Genomic DNA, 12,869 nt, shown 5'->3' on the forward strand with positions numbered 1-12,869 from the left:
ATACTGTGATCCTCGGGTACATCCCAAATGCACTACTTTTGRCCCATAGGGCTCTGGTCAAAAGTAGTGCACTATATAGGCAATAGGGTGCCTTTGGGACTGATCCACCTTCTGTGTTTGTTTTGTTTGTTTGTCTTCAGTGTCTTGCCCTGTGTCTCTCTCTCTTTCATGGGGGTAGGCCCCAGACCTGACCCCCTGTCAGGTCCCCCTAGCTAATATCTCCTTTTTTTTTTTAAATACAGAGATTCGGTCACATYAGAGATTTCTTAGCACGTGCCAAAGAGCATTACTGCCAAGAGAACATGGACAGAGTCAAGCATCCTAAATGTAAACGGTTCACTTCCCCTGATGTCCCTCTTGTGTCAACGTGACTTGAGGGCAGCTAACAAATCCCAGTGTGTATGACCTCTCCCCCCTAACGCTGCTAACCTCTCTCTCACTTTCTGTCTCTCTCTCTCCCTCTCTCTCTCTGTTTCTGTTTCCAGAGGGGACGTCGCTGGCGRATCAAGTGCGAAGGATAAAGGACATTGAGGCCATTGAGAGCGAATCCTTTGTTCCCCAGGCTTTCAAATCATCCCGAGACAGTGTCAAGGTGCGCTTTCTCTCTCTCCTTCTCCGTTCGCTTCTTTCTCTCTCTTATTAGATTTCCTTCCTCCCCCTCCAGTTTTTATTCCATCTGTCCGAGGGCGGCTCCCGGACCCAAATTAAACCATTCCCATTCAATGCCGTTTGCTCCGTCCGTTTGTTCGGGAAGAGAAAGGGGGCCGGTCGGGACTGTTTTTTTTATCTGCTTGGCCGCCACAAAAGCGGGATAACCGTCACAAAAGCCACCGCGGCGGGTTTCTGTCCCTCGCCCTCTCTCTTGCTCTCTCTCTCTCTCTCGCCACAGACACAGCGACAGAAGCACAGAAGTCATTATTGAAATGCTCCTGCCTGGGAAAACGTGGAGGATATTAGATTTGTTGGCAATCATTACCGATCCTGGGAGGGTTAGGACAAAAGGTGACAGTCCAAGTGGAGCGGGTTGATAGATTACACCAGGCACGGGGACCGGGACCTGTATCTATCCCTCTGTGTGCTGTTGCGCTCTCTTTAAAAAAAAATGTTTTATCTCTATCTCTGTCTTATCACGGCTGTACCTGGCCTGTCTAAATGGTATGAGAGGAGGACAGGGAAAGGGACGTGATTGCATATGGTTGTCTTCTTACCTACCTTAGTTGATTGCACTGATTGTAAGTTTCTCTGGATTAGAGCGTCCGCTATATGACCAAAGTGTAAATGTAAGTGAGGTACTTTTTATAGTTAAGTGTTCTGAGGCCCCCAGGGGCCAAACACCTGCAGCCCTCTCCAGTTAGCACTCAATTAGCCACCGATTTACACTTGGCATGTTCAAATAGAGACCCTAATGAAATAATGAGGATACAGGGTGTGGGGAGAGTGGTGTGACCCCCTAGCTGCCAAGTCCTAACCCCCTTCCATCCCCACTCGAGTAGGGAGGACACCTGGTGAATTTTCCATCAGGCTCCACACGCGGGCACATACACCCTCATCAGTTGCCCTCCCGGCTGCAGGAAGTGCATGTGTTCAACAAAGACACACGCACACTGCTCAGAAGATCCAGTCAGTACTTATACTCACACTGCCATCTTCTGGACAAACACCAAACTACATCTGCTGCCTCTGTCATTCCTCTGCATGAGTGTTCTAGCTCGTTAATGCAAGCAGGACATTTTTTGTTCTCGTCAGAAAATGTGATGTGACGAGTAAATTACACTACTATACAATGTGATTGATTTGTTTGGTCCGACCTGGTGTGATGTAGAGTTCCAAAATTCAGATGACTTTCCCAAAATTCCAAGGTTTTCCAGAAATGCGGACTGGAAGATTCCTAGAATTAGTAAGGAAAATAGGCAGGAAGTTTAGAATCCCCTAACCAGGATATCTGGAGAACTTGGAAATGTTGCAGCCTAGTGTAATGTTATATCAACGGGTATTCTCTATGTGTTTTTAGACAGAGTCAGTGAAAGTCGAGCAGGAACCTGACGACCCACCTCTGCTCCTTCCAGACATCAGCTCTCTACCTACTACAATCCGCTACAACGACAGCGACACGCTAGCACACCCCAGGGTAAGTTCTCCCCTATCACACACACACACACACACACACACACACTCTTTTCTGATTGGAGGACACAAACACAAACACACACACAGGAATATGAAGTATCGCATAGATTGTCTCAGGGTGTTGGGCCCACTTATCACCCACACGTGTCCCCTCAGACTCTTTGACTCTCACACACACACACACACACACACCCCACCCCACGACAATCAAGAATTTCCATCCACACAGAGTCAGGCCTTAGGATAGGAAATGAAGCCTAACTTGAATCTCTCTCTACTCCGACACCCCCCCCCCCCTTTTGGAAGAGCTGTGTGGAGTCATTTATCTCCCCGCGGGGGAAAGTGAGTTAGCCCTGACACATGCAGATCAACCCATGACAGCCTGATCTATGGCAGCAATATGCCCCAGGCGGGGGAGAGCCAATCAGGAATAATGATTCCCCATTACCCCTACTGTAGATACTGTCATCTCAAACTCGTTACTGCTGCGACACCCCAGAGCCTGGGCGAGAGGGTGGGGGGGGGGGACTGATCTAGTCATCGTGTCGAACCCTAGATAACACACAGCGAATGGTGTACACCCCATACTGTGGGTTAGGCCATACGCGTATGTGTGTGTGTGTGTCGTCGTGTTTAAGGCGAGAGATGAGTGATTCACAAGGCCGTTACACACCAGACGCTGAGTCTTTAGATTTCCTAAGCTATCAGACGCACGTTGGATAAATCAAACATCATTAYATACACACAGAGACACTGGATATGAAGAGATGGTAATGATCTGTCTTTCGAATGGGTTTTCTTTGTCAGGCGGCCCGGGCTCTGTGAAAGGCTGCAGTGGATCTTTAGGGTGTCTTTAACCTCCGAATAGTAGAAAACAAAATAGAAACCTGAACTTAAATTTGCCTTAACTGAAGCAAATTGTGTGAAATGGTTGTAATCATATGGTTCCCATGACAAATWTTCTTATCAAGGCAGAGACTTTGGGCCTCTTAGTAGGGTTGTACCAACATTCTGGAAAACCAGGGAATTTTGGGGAAATAAATGATATATTCTAGACAATAATCCTTTAAAAAAATCCATATACTAGACATATACCCTAACCAGACAGTTTATTAGGTACACCAATCTAGTACCGGGTCGGATCCCCTTTGCTTCCAGAACAGCCTGAATTCTTCAGGGTATGGATTCTACAAGCTATCAGAAACATTTCTTGCTCTATTGTTATCAAGGGACCTAGCGTTTGCCAGGAAAACATTCCCTACACCACTACACCACCGCCACCAGCCTGTACCAGGCAGGATAGGTCCATGGACTCGTGCTGCTTACGCCAAATCCTGACTCCGTCATCAGCATGACGCAACAGGAACCGGGATTCGTCGGACCAGGCAATGTTTTCCCACTCCTCAATTGTCCAGTATTGGTGATCGCATGCCCACTGGAGCCACGTCTTCTTGTTTTTAGACAAGGATCAACGAGTTGTATCCGAGATGCCGTTCGGCACACCACTGTTGTACGCCATTATTTGTCTGTTTCTGGCCCGCCTGTTAGCTTGCACGATTCTTGCCATTCGACCTCTCTCGTCAACGAGCTGTTTTCACACACAGGACTGCCTGTTATGCTGGTGAATGAGGACCCAAAAGCGACTTAATAGAAACAGAGTCTTTATTCCAGTCTTAAACAAACAACGATACTCCTGGATATTATCTTAGGTAAATCCAAAACAGGAAAACTGAAATCCTCTCGTCAGTAGAGAGGAACGACTGGAGACGCGACCACAGACTGCAGGTCGCTTCGGGAAGGCACAGGCCGTAGCCGACATAGACACCTGCTCACACGCAGCATCTGGAAGAAGGCAAAAACACGACAGGGCGGAACAAGGACACAGAACAGCAAACATCAAACAAGGATCCGACAAGGACAGAAGCGGAAAACAGAGGGAGAAATAGGGACTCTAATCAGAGGGCAAAATAGGGGACAGGTGTGAAAGGTAAATGAGGTAGTTAGGAGAATGAGGAACAGCTGGAGCAGGACGGAACGATAGAGAGAGAGAGCGAAGAGGGAGAGAGGGAGGGGGAGAGAGAGGGATAGAAAGAGGGAAAGAACCTAATAAGACCAGCAGAGGGAAACGAATAGAAGGGAAGACACAGGGACAAGACATGATAATCAATGACAAAACATGACAGTACCCCCCCACTCACCGAGCGCCTCCTGGCGCACTCGAGGAGGAACCCTGGCGGCAACGAAGGAAATCATCAATCAACGAACGGTCCAGCACGTCCGAGATGGAACCCAACTCCTCTCCTCAGGACCGTAACCCTCCAATCCACTAAGTACTGGTGACCACGTCCCCGAGAACGCATGTCATGATCTTCCGTACCTTGTAAATAGGTGCGCCTCGACAAGGACGGGGGGGGGGAGGGAAGACGAACGGGGGCGCGAAGAAAGGCTTGACACAGGAGACATGGAAGACAGGGTGGACGCGACGAAGATGTCGCGGAAGAAGCAGTCGCACAGCGACAGGATTGACGACCTGAGAGACACGGAACGGACCAATGAACCGCGGAGTCAACTTGCGAGAAGCTGTCGTAAGGGGAAGGTTACGAGTGGAAAGCCACACTCTCTGACCGCGACAATACCTAGGACTCTTAATCCTACGTTTATTGGCGGCTCTCACAGTCTGCGCCCTGTAACGGCAAAGTGGCAGACCTGACCCTCCTCCAGGTGCGCTCACAACGTTGGACAAAAGCCTGAGCGGAGGGAACGCTGGACTCGGCGAGCTGGGACGAGAACAGAGGAGGCTGGTACCCAAGACTACTCTGAAACGGAGATAGCCGGTAGCAGACGAAGGAAGCGAGTTGTGAGCGTATTCTGCCCAGGGGAGCTGTTCTGCCCCAGACGCAGGGTTTCGAAAGAAAGGCTGCGTAATATGCGACCAATCGACTGATTGGCCCTTTCTGCGACCGTTAGACTGGGGATGAAACCCGGAAGAGAGACTGACGGAAGCACCAATCAAACGACAGAACTCCTCCAAAACTGTGACGTGAATTGCGGGCCTCTTCTGAAACGGCGTCTAACGGAGGCCATGAATTCTGAAACACATTCTCAATGATGATTTGTGCCGTCTCCTTAGCGGAAGGAAGCTTAGCGAGGGGAATGAAATGTGCCGCCTTAGAGAACCTATCGACAACCGTAAGAATCACAGTCTTCCCGCAGACGAAGGCAGACCGGAATAAAGTCTAAGCGATGTGAGACCATGGTCGAGAAGGAATGGGAAGCGGTCTGAGACGACCGGCAGGAGGAGAGTTACCTGACTTAGTCTGCGCGCAGTCCGAACAAGCAGCCCACGAAACGGCGCGTGTCACGCTCCTGAGTAGGCCACCAAAACCGCTGGCAATAAGAAGCAAGCGTACCCCGAACGCCGGGGTGGCCAGCTACTTGGCAGAGTGAGCCCACTGAAGAACAGCCAGACGAGTAGAGACAGGAACGAACAGAAGGTTACTAGGACAAGCGCGCGGCGACGCAGTGTGAGTGAGTGCTTGCTTTACCTGTCTCTCAATTCCCAGACAGTCACCCGACAACACGCCCTTCAGGGAGAATCCCCTCGGGGTCGTAGAAGCCACAGAAGAACTAAAGAGACGGGATAAGGCATCAGGCTTGGTGTTCTTATTTCCCGGGCGATAAGAAATCACGAACTCGAAACGAGCGAAAAACAACGCCCAACGAGCTTGACGTGCATTAAGTCGTTTGGCAGAACGGATGTACTCAAGGTTCTTATGGTCAGTCCAAACGACAAAAGGGACGGTCGCCCCCTCCAACCACTGTCGCCATTCGCCTATGGCTAAGCGGATGGCGAGCAGTTCGCGGTTACCCACATCATAGTTGCGTTCCGATGGCGACAGGCGATGAGAAAAATAAGCGCAAGGATGGACCTTATCGTCAGAATGGAAGCGCTGGGACAGAATGGCTCCCACGCCCACCTCTGAAGCGTCAACCTCGACAATGAATTGTTTAGTGACGTCAGGAGTATCAAGGATAGGACGGATGTAAAACGCTTCTTGAGGAGATCAAAAGCTCCCTGGCGGGAACCGGACCACTTAAAGCACGTCTTGACAGAATCAGAGCTGTGAGAGGGGCAGCCACTTGACCGAAATTACGAATGAAACGCCGATGAAATTAGCGAACCGAGAAAGCGCTGCAACTCGACACGTGACTTAGGAACGGGCCAATCGCTGACGCCTGGACCTTAGCGGGATCCATCTGAATGCCTTCAGCGGAAATAACAGAACCGAGAAATGTCGAAGAGGAGACATGAAAGGCGCACTTCTCAGCCTTCACGTAGAGACAATTCTCTAAAAGGCGCTGGGGTACACGTCGAGTGCTGATACATGAATCGAGTGACGGTGAAAAAATCAGGATATCGTCAAGGTATAACGAAAACAAAGATGTTCACGATGTCTCTCATACATCATTAACTATATGCCTGAAAGACAGCTGGAGCATTAGCGAGACCGAACGGCAGAAACCGGTATTCGAAATGCCCAACGTGGAGTTAAACGCCGTTTTCCACTCGCCCCCTCTCTGATGCGCACGAGATGGTAAGCGTTACGAAGGTCCAACTTAGTAAAGAACCTGGCTCCCTGCAGAATCTCGAAGGCTGACGACATAAGGGGAAGCGGATACGATTCTTAACCGTTATGTCATTCAGCCCTCGATAATCCACGCAGGGGCGCAGAGTACCGTCCTTCTTCTTAACAAAAAAAAACCCCGCTCCGGCGGAGGAGGAAGAAGGCACCACGGTCCGGCGTCGAGAGAAACAGACAGATAATCCTCGAGAGCCTTACGTTCGGGAGCCGACAGAGAGTATAGTCTACCCCGAGGGGAGTGGTCCGGAAGGAGATCAATACAACATCATACCGACCGGTGAGGAGGAAGAGAGTTGGCTCTGGACCGACTGAAGACCGTGCGCAGATCATGATATTCCTCCGGCACTCCTGTCAAATCACCAGGTTCCTCCTGAGAAAAGGGGACAGAAAAACAGGAGGGATAGCAGACATTAAACACTTTTACATGACAAGAAACGTTCCAGGATAGGATAGATTACTAGACCAATTAATAGAAGGATTATGACATACTAGCCAGGGATGACCCAAAACAACAGGTGTAAAAGGTGAACGAAAAATCAAAAGGAAATGGTCTCACTGTGGTTACCAGATACTGTGAGGGTTAAAGGTAGTGTCTCCATCTTGATACTGGGAGAGAAGACTACCATCTAAGGCGAACATGGGCGTGGGCTTCCCTAACTGTCTGAGAGGAATGTCATGTTTCCGAGCCCATGCTTCGTCCATAAAACAACCCTCAGCCCCAGAGTCTATCAAGGCACTGCAGGAAGCAGCCGAACCGGTCCAGCGTAGATGGACCGACAAGGTAGTACAGGACTTGATGGAGAGACTTGGTAGTAGCGCTCACCAGTAGCCCTCCGCTTACTGATGAGCTCTGGCTTTTACTGGACATGACATGACAAAATGCCAGCAGAACCGCAATAGAGGCAAAGGCGGTTGGTGATTCTCCGTTCCCTCTCCTTAGTCGAGATGCGAATACCTCCCAGCTGCATGGGCTCAGTCTCTGAGCGGTGGGAGGAGATGGTTGAGTGCGGAGAGGGGAACACCGTTAACGCGAGCTCTCTTCCACGAGCTCGGTGACGAAGATCTACCCGTCGTTCTATGGGGTGGCGAGTGCAATCAAAGAGTCCACGCTGGAAGGAACCTCCCGGGAGAGAATCTCATCCTTAACCTCAGCGTGGAGTCCCTCCAGAAAACGAGCGAGCAACGCCGGCTCGTTCCAGTCACTGGAGGCAGCAAGAGTGCGAAACTCTATAGAGTAATCCTTATGGATCGATCACCTTGACATAGGGAAGCCAGGGCCCTGGAAGCCCCTTCCCAAAAACTGAACGATCAAAAACCCGTATCATCTCCTCTTTAAAGTTCTGATAATCGTTAGAACACTCAGCCCTTGCCTCCCAGATAGCTGTGCCCCACTCCCGAGCCCGACCAGTAAGGAGTGATATGACGTAAGCGATCCGAGCTCCTCTTGAGTACGTGTTGGGCTGGAGAGAGAACACAATATCACACTGGGTGAGAAAGGAGCGACACTCAGTGGGCTGCCCAGAGTAACATGGTGGGTTATTAACCCTAGGTTCCGGAGACTCGGAAGACCAGGAAGTAGCTGGTGGCACGAGACGAAGACTCTGAAACTGTCCTGAGAGGTCGGAGACCTGAGCGGCCAGGGTCTCAACGGCATGACGAGCAGCAGACAATTCCTGCTCGTGTCTGCCGAGCATTGCTCCCTGGAACCGACGGCAGTGTTGCGAGAATCCGTAGTCGCTGGGTCCATTCTCTGTCGGTCCTTCTGTTATGCTGGTGAATGAGGACCCAAAGCGGACTTAATAGAAACAGAGTCTTTATTCCAGTCTTAAACAAACAACGATACTCCTGGATATTATCTTAGGTAAATCCAAAACAGGAAAACTGAAATCCTCTCGTCAGTAGAGAGGAACGACTGGAGACGCGACCACAGACTGCAGGTCGCTTCGGGAAGGCACAGGCCGTAGCCGACATAGACACCTGCTCACACGCAGCATCTGAAGAAGGCAAAAACACGACAGGGCGGAACAAGGACACAGAACAGCAAACATCAAACAAGGATCCGACAAGGACAGAAGCGGAAAACAGAGGGAGAAATAGGGACTCTAATCAGAGGGCAAAATAGGGGACAGGTGTGAAAGAGTAAATGAGGTAGTTAGGAGAATGAGGAACAGCTGGGAGCAGGAACGGAACGATAGAGAGAGAGAGCGAGAGAGGGAGAGAGGGAGGGGGAGAGAGAGGGATAGAAAGAGGGAAAGAACCTAATAAGACCAGCAGAGGGAAACGAATAGAAGGGAAGCACAGGGACAAGACATGATAATCAATGACAAAACATGACACTGCCGCTGACGGGATGTTTTCTGTTTGTCGCGCCATTCTCGGTGAACCCTAGACACTGTCATCCATGAAAAGCCCAAGAGGATAGAGATGTTTCTGAGATACTGGATCCGGCGCACCTGGCAACGACGATCATACAACACTCAAAGTCGCTTAGGTCACTCGTTTTGCCCATTCTAACTTTCAATCGAACAGTAACTGAATGCCTCGATGCCTGTCTGCCTCCTTTATGTAGCGAGCCACGGCCACAAAACCATTTTTGTGAACGGGGTGGAGTACCTAATAAACTGTTCGGTGAGTGTACTCTTCTGTCACCCACCACAGCCATGCACCCCCAGTAGTATCCCATCATGGCTAATCTGACCTGGGTTCAAAAAGGGATTTATTTATTTAAAATGCTTTGAGCGTTCGTTTGATCCTGTCCGACGTTCCCGGTGAGCAGAGTTTGCACTTTTGGGATTATTCCACTGGTTACGATGCGCCAGCCACATGTACACTGAGTGTACATAACATGAATATTGAGTTGCTGGCCCATGTTCACTCCAATGCTTCCCATAGTTGTGCCAAGTTGGCTGGATGTCCTTTGGGTGGTGGACCATTCTTGATAGACACGGGAAACTGTTGAGCGTGAAAAACCCAGCAGCGTTGCTGTTCTTGACGCAACCCAGTGCCCCTGACACTTACTACCATGCCCCTTTCAAAGGTACTTAAATATTTTGTCTTGCCCATTCACCCTCTGAATGGCACAAATACACAATCCATGTCCCAATTGTCTCAAGGCTTAAAAATCCTTCCGTTAACCTGTCTACTCCTCTTCATCTACAATGATTTAAGTGGGGATCATAGCTTTCACCTGGTCAGTCTGTCATGGACAGAGCAGATGTTATTCATGTTTTGTACACTTGCTTTATCCAAAGTGACTTACAGCAGTGAGTGCTTATCTTTCTGCGCCGGTAGCCCCGTTGGGATTTGGACCCACAACCCTGCTGTTTCTAGCTCCATATTCATACCAACTGAGCCACGTAGGACCATGGCAGGCAAGCTCAATTAAGCACCTCTCAATCAACACAATTCTGTGGCTGACTTATGGCCATGTGCCAGGTTGGGGTCAATGCTAGGTTAGTTCAGTAGGGCGGAGCTCACACCCGTGTGTCAGGCTCATGACCATTGTGGCAGGTCAGTGTGCTGCCCGGACGGACGGACGGACGGACGGGGGGGGGCTAGCTTTGACACATCCTGCGTGAAAAACCACACTGAGCTCCAGGAAGAGGTGTCAATGTGTGACGGAGCACCACACCAGAGTGAGCTCAGTCAGGATTATTGCAGACGCCTCCCCTCCTACTCCCGGATCTGACTCAGTAGGCCACACACACGCGTACGCAGGCATGCACATGCATATAGACACATGCAAGCACACACACACATACACCTTGTTCTCCTGACCAAGTCTTCCTCTAATGTACACTGAACAAAAATATAAATGCAACATGCAACAATTTCAACTGAGTTACAGTTCATATAAGGAAATCAGTCAATTGAAATAAATTCATTAGGCCCTAATCATCGATTTCACATGACTGGGCAGGTGCACAGCAATGGATGGGGAGGCAGGCCCAGCCAGTCAGAATGAGTTTGTCCCCACAGAAGGGTTTTTATTACAGACAGAAATACTCCTCAGTTTCATCAGCTGTCCGGGTGGTGTCAGACCATCCCGCAGGTGAAGAAGCCGAATGTGGAGGTCCTGGGATGGTGTGATTACACGTGGTCTGCGGTTGTGAGACCGGTTTGACGTACTGCCAAATTCTCTAAAAAGCCGCCTCGGCTTATGGTAGAGAAATTAACATTAAATTCTCTGGCAACAGCTTTGTTGGACATTCCTGCAGTCAGCATGCCAATTGTACACTCCCTCAAACATCTGTGGCATTGTGTTGTGTGACAGAACTGCACATTTTAGAGTGGCCTTTTATTGTACCCAGCACAAGGTGCACCGGTGTAATGATCATGCTGTTTAATCAGCTTTTTGATATGCCATACCTGTCAGGTGGATGAATTATCTTGGCAAATGAGAAATGCTCACTAACAGGGATATAAACAAATTTGTGCAATTTTTGTTGTTGTTGAGAAATAAGCTTTTTGTGCGTATGGAACATTTCTGGGATCTTTTATTTCAGTTCATGAAACATGGGACCAACCCTTCACATGTTGCGTTTATATTTTTGTTCAGTATAGTAATATTAAAGGTTACTGAAGTGTATAATTGTTTGTCTCAGTGTGTTGCACCCACTCATCCCTCACTTTCTCAACCACACATCTCCCCTCAGACTCTTTCACATGCACACACACACACGCACACACACATACACACCTTTCTCCAGACCCTGTCACTCATCCCAATAACTACTCTGTCTGGTTGTTTGTGTGTTCTGTTATCTACTCATCTGTATCTAACCGGTGCACTGTGCTCATCTCTGTCTTCTCTTCTAGTTGTTCCTGGACAAGGAGAAGGCCGAGGAGCTTTGGCTCAACAGGCTGATGTCCCTACGCCAGGAGAGGCTCATGGGTACTCCTGTGCCCTGATTGGACGAGCTCTAATTAGTCTATCCTTGTCAGGCCACACCGTCAGGAACAACCCCCTGTCCCTAAACATAAATCTTTATACATTTTTATTTAATCCCTCATCCACTGGACTTCCCTCAGACTTTTTGTCAAGAAACTACAATGCTCCTCTCTTTAAGAAGATTTGTATTTTGTAATTTTAAAAGATTTTTTTATTTTATTTTATTTTTTAATAATTTAAAATTATAAACTTGGATTAGCTAACACAACGTGCCATTGGAACACAGGAGTGATGGTTGCTGATAATGGGCCTCTGTACGCCTATGTAGATATTCCATAAAAAATCAGCTATTTCCAGCTACAATAATCATTTACAACATTAACAATGTCTACACTGTATTTATGATCAATTTTATATTATTTTAATGGGCAAAAAAATTAGCTTTTCTTTCAAAACCGAGGACATTTCTAAGTGACCCCAAACTTTTGAACGTTAGTGTATACATAAGTAGGAAAGAAATTCCACGAATTAACTTTAAACAAAGTACACCTGTTAATTGAAATGCATTCCAGGTGACTACCTCATGAAGCTGGTTAAGAGAATGCCAAGTGTTTGCAAAGCTGTCATCAAGGCAAAGTGTGGTTACTTTGAAGAATCTAAAATAAACACTTTTTGGGTTACTACATGATTCCGTATGTGTTATTTAATAGTTTTGATGTCTTTACTATTTTTCTACAATGTAGAAAATAGTCAAAATATAGAAAAACCCTTGAATGAGTAGGTGTGTCTAAACTTTGCACTGGTACTGCATATGTGTGTGTGTGTGTACATACAGTTTGGACACACCTACTCATTCAAGGGTGTCCTGACGAATTGAGGCTGTTCTGAGGGCAGAGGATGTAACTCAATATTAGGACGGTGTTCCTAATGTTTTGTACACTCAGTGTGTGTATATAGTATAATGGTGTGTATCGACAGTATGGACAGTATATGAATAGGAACGGTGTTTACATCAGTAGTTATATAGGATGAGCCTTGACTAGAATACAGTATATACATATGAAGTGGGTAAAACAGTATGTAAACATTGTTAAAGTGACCAGTGTTCAATGAATATGTACATAGGGCAGCAGTCTCTAAGGTGCAGGGTAGAGTACCGGGTAGCAGCCTGCTAGTAACAGTGACGTAAGTTCAGGGCAGGGTACTAG

General features: G+C 48.2%; 1 non-coding gene across 1 annotated transcript in view; it reads left to right on the top strand.

Moving 5' to 3' along the window:
- The window catches only part of LOC111949830 (uncharacterized), an 83,077-nt gene extending 70,736 nt beyond the window's left edge, over nucleotides 1-12,341 (top strand). The window contains exons 3-5 of the transcript XR_011473809.1: nucleotides 486-592; nucleotides 2,012-2,128; nucleotides 11,589-12,341. This is a non-coding gene — a transcript (uncharacterized protein). The remainder of the gene's footprint in view (nucleotides 1-485; nucleotides 593-2,011; nucleotides 2,129-11,588) is intronic.
- Nucleotides 12,342-12,869: the final 528 nt, after the last annotated feature.

Source organism: Salvelinus sp. IW2-2015, linkage group LG22 (assembly GCF_002910315.2).
Source record: "Salvelinus sp. IW2-2015 linkage group LG22, ASM291031v2, whole genome shotgun sequence".
In the NCBI taxonomy this organism is placed as follows: domain Eukaryota; kingdom Metazoa; phylum Chordata; class Actinopteri; order Salmoniformes; family Salmonidae; genus Salvelinus; species Salvelinus sp. IW2-2015.